The sequence below is a fragment of the Capricornis sumatraensis genome, chromosome 23 (assembly GCF_032405125.1).
Source record: "Capricornis sumatraensis isolate serow.1 chromosome 23, serow.2, whole genome shotgun sequence".
NCBI lineage: Eukaryota > Metazoa > Chordata > Mammalia > Artiodactyla > Bovidae > Capricornis > Capricornis sumatraensis.
Genome location: NC_091091.1, coordinates 19,992,891 through 19,996,418, shown reverse-complemented (window position 1 = coordinate 19,996,418; position 3,528 = coordinate 19,992,891).

Sequence of the window (3,528 nt, the reverse complement as noted above, 5' to 3'; positions counted from 1 at the left end):
ACTGGAAAAACCATAGCTTTGACCAGATGGACCTTTGTTGGCAAAATAATGTCTCTGCTTTTTAAAAAGCTGTCTAGCTTGGTCATAACTTTTCTTCCAAGGATCTAGCGTCTTTTAATTTCATGGCTGAAGTTCACCACCTGCAGTGATTTTGGAGACCCCCAAAATAAAATCTGTCACTGTTTTCATTGTTTCCCCATCTATTTGCCATGAAGTGATGGAACCAGATGCCATGATCTTAGTTTTCTGAATGTTGAGTTTTAAACCAACTTTTTCCACTCTCCTCTTCCACTTTAATCAAGAGGCTCTTCAGTTCTTCTTCGCTTTCTGCTCTAAGGTTGGTGTCATCTGCATATCTGAGGTTATTGATATTTTTCCTGGCAATCTTGATTCCAGCTTGGGCTTCATCCAGTCCAGCATCTCTCATGATGTATTCTGCATATAAGCTGAATAAGTAGGGTGACAATATACAGCTTTGACGTACTCTTTTCCCAATTTGGAACCAGTCTGTTGTTCCATATCCAGTTCTAACTGTTGCTTCTTAACCTGAATACAGATTTCTCAGGAGGCAGGTCAGGTGGTCTGGTATGCCAATCTCTTTAAGAATTTTCCACAGTTTGTTGTGATCCACACAGTCAAAGGCTTTGGCAGAGTCAATAAAGCAGCAGATGCTTTACTGGACCCTAGCTTAGGTGAAGACTTTCTAAATAGGACTCAAAAAAGCACAAAGATTTCTGTTCTTCAAAAGTCACCATAAAGAGAACAAAAAGACAAAGTCACAGATTGGCTAAAACAAGTAAATAAATAATGATAATAATGCAAAACAGATACATGATAGTTTGTCTCTAAAAGAAATCATAACAAAAACAATCCAATTAAAAAATGAGAAAATGATTTGAATGCTTCACCAGAGAAGATATACAGATGGCATATAAGCACACAAAAAGGTCAATGTCATTAGTCCATTTTCCAGGAAAATGGAAATCAAAACTGTATACCTACTTGAATGACTAAGGTTAAAAAAGGGCAATATCAAGTGCTAAGGAGGCTACAGAGCAACTGAATTCTTAGTCTTGCTAGAGGGAATGCAAAATGGTACACGCACTTTTGGAAACAGTTCAGCAGGATGATATAAACATACACTTACTGTACAGCCTAGTCACCCCACTCCTAGGTATTTACCCATGTAAAATAGAAATTTATGTTGACACCAAAACCTGGACAAAACACAAATATTAGTAGATAAACTGAATTACAGCAAAATTGAAAATTTTTGTGCCACAAGTGATAACATTCAGTTCAGTTCAGTTCAGATCAGTTGCTCAGTCGTGTCCAACTCTTTGTGACCCCATGAATCGCAGCACGCCAGGCCTCCCTGTCCATCACCATCTCCCGGAGTTCACTCAGACTCACGTCCATCGAGTCCGTGATGCCATCCAGCCATCTCATCCTCTGTTGTCCCCTTCTCCTCCTGCCCCCAATCCCTCCCAGCATCAGAGTCTTTTCCAATGAGTCAGCTCTTCGCATGAGGTGGCCAAAGCACTGGAGTTACAGCTTTAGCATCATTTCTTCCAAAGAACACCCAGGACTGATCTCCTTTAGGATGGACTGGTTGGATCTCCTTGCAGTCCAAGGGACGCTCAAGAGTCTTCTCCAACACCACAATTCAAAAGCATCAATTCTTCAGCACTCAGTTTTCTTCACAGTCCAACTCTCACATCCATACATGACTACTGGAAAAACCATAGCCTTGACTAGATGGACCTTTGCTGACAAAGTAATGTCTCTGCTTTTTAATATGCTATCTAGGTTGGTCATAACTTTCCTTCCAAGGAGTAAGCATCTTTTAATTTCATGGCTGCAATCACCATCTGCAGTGATTTTGGACAATTAGGACTACATAATAAAAGAACAATATCAAAACAGGCAAAGAATTTGCATAAACATTTCCCCAAGAAAATAGCCAAAAATCACATGAAAATATACTAAACATCATTAGTCTCAGCATCAAATCTAAATCACAATGAGCTATCACTTCACACCCTACTGAAGAGTTAAAGTGAAAGTCATTCAGTCCTGTGTCTGACTCTTTGGGACCCCATGGACTGTAGCCTGCCAGGCTCCATGGAATTCTCCAGGGCAGAATACAGGGGCAGATAGCTGCTCCCTTCTCCAGGGGATCCAACCCAGGAATCAAACAGGGATCTCCTGCATTTCAGGCGGATTCTTTACCAGCTGAGCTACCAGGGATGGCTAAATTAAAATAGACAATAACAGGTGTTGGTGAAGATGTGGACAAACTAGGATGCTGATATGTGGCTGGCAGTAATGAAAACTAGTAGTAGCAGAAGTAACTAAACAGCAGCAAATTCATTTGATGGAATTTATTCAGCCATTGAAATTCACGCTCAGGAAACGTCTGACAGAGAAACATGAGAGGAAAAGAGCAGGATATAGAGGGCGCAGCCAGAATGACCCTGACTGTGGGCTGCAGAGAGAGTTGCCTGCAGCGGGGCTATGTGCTGTAAATGCAGAACTGGAAGGTCTGGGGCTTACATGGGCTGGGAGGGGCGGGCGCCGTGGAGTGGAGAGTGGTACTCCCTTTGCGTGCAGGTGCTTGAGGCATTCATCCTCGGCCCCGGCCTTGTCCCAAGCGGTGCTCAAGCTGCTATACCCCAGCCAGTCCTCACAACTCATTGCTTGCTGGGCTGTACTTAAAGCTCCCAGGGGGAACCGGGGCATTAACAGGTGATTTGGGTGGGAATTTCGACCCTGCAGTGATCTTCATCACTCTTCCCAACTTTCCACCATTAACAACATACACTATTGTAAGAGACTCTAGCAAACACACATTCAAAACAAAGACCCTAATGTGCACCCCATCCCCAAAATGAATTGAGAGCCCTTATAAAGAAAGTCTAGTGTTGGAACTCTGGGGATAACTGGGCTCTTCTGCAGATTGTGTCTCTTCCAAGGAACCCAGGCAAGCAGTCACAGAAGAGCAGCTCTCACCCTAGAACTGTGGTTCAGCAAAAAAAAAAAAAAAAAGTCAGAGGGTGAGGAAGAGGCCAGCGGGGAGCCAGGAGACCTGCGTTCTGATGCCAACTCTGCCCTCAACAAGTGATTTCTTCTCTCTGGGCCCCAGTTTTCGCTTCTGTAAAATAGGGACGTACCCAGAACCTAGGTGGTGAGTGGCTTGCGCTTAGGCAGGTGGCGGGGCCCAGCGCAGTGGCCGATGCCGGGGAAGCCTGCACATTGTGGGCCTCGGCGCCCTCCTCGTTGACCGGAGGGCCGTAGCCACTGTCCCGCAGGAAGTGAGGGTCGCCGCCAGGGCTCGACGGTCCCTGTTACCTAGCGGGAGCAAACTGCCCGGCTGCGGGCAGAAGCCTAAGCCAGCCAGAGGCGGAGCGAGCTTCCAACGCGTCCCCAGGCGGTCACGTGGGCGGTCACGTGCGCACACCCGGAAGCGCGGCGCGGACTCCTGGCAGGCTGGTAGGTGTTTGGCTACGACTCGGTGCGCACAGTCCG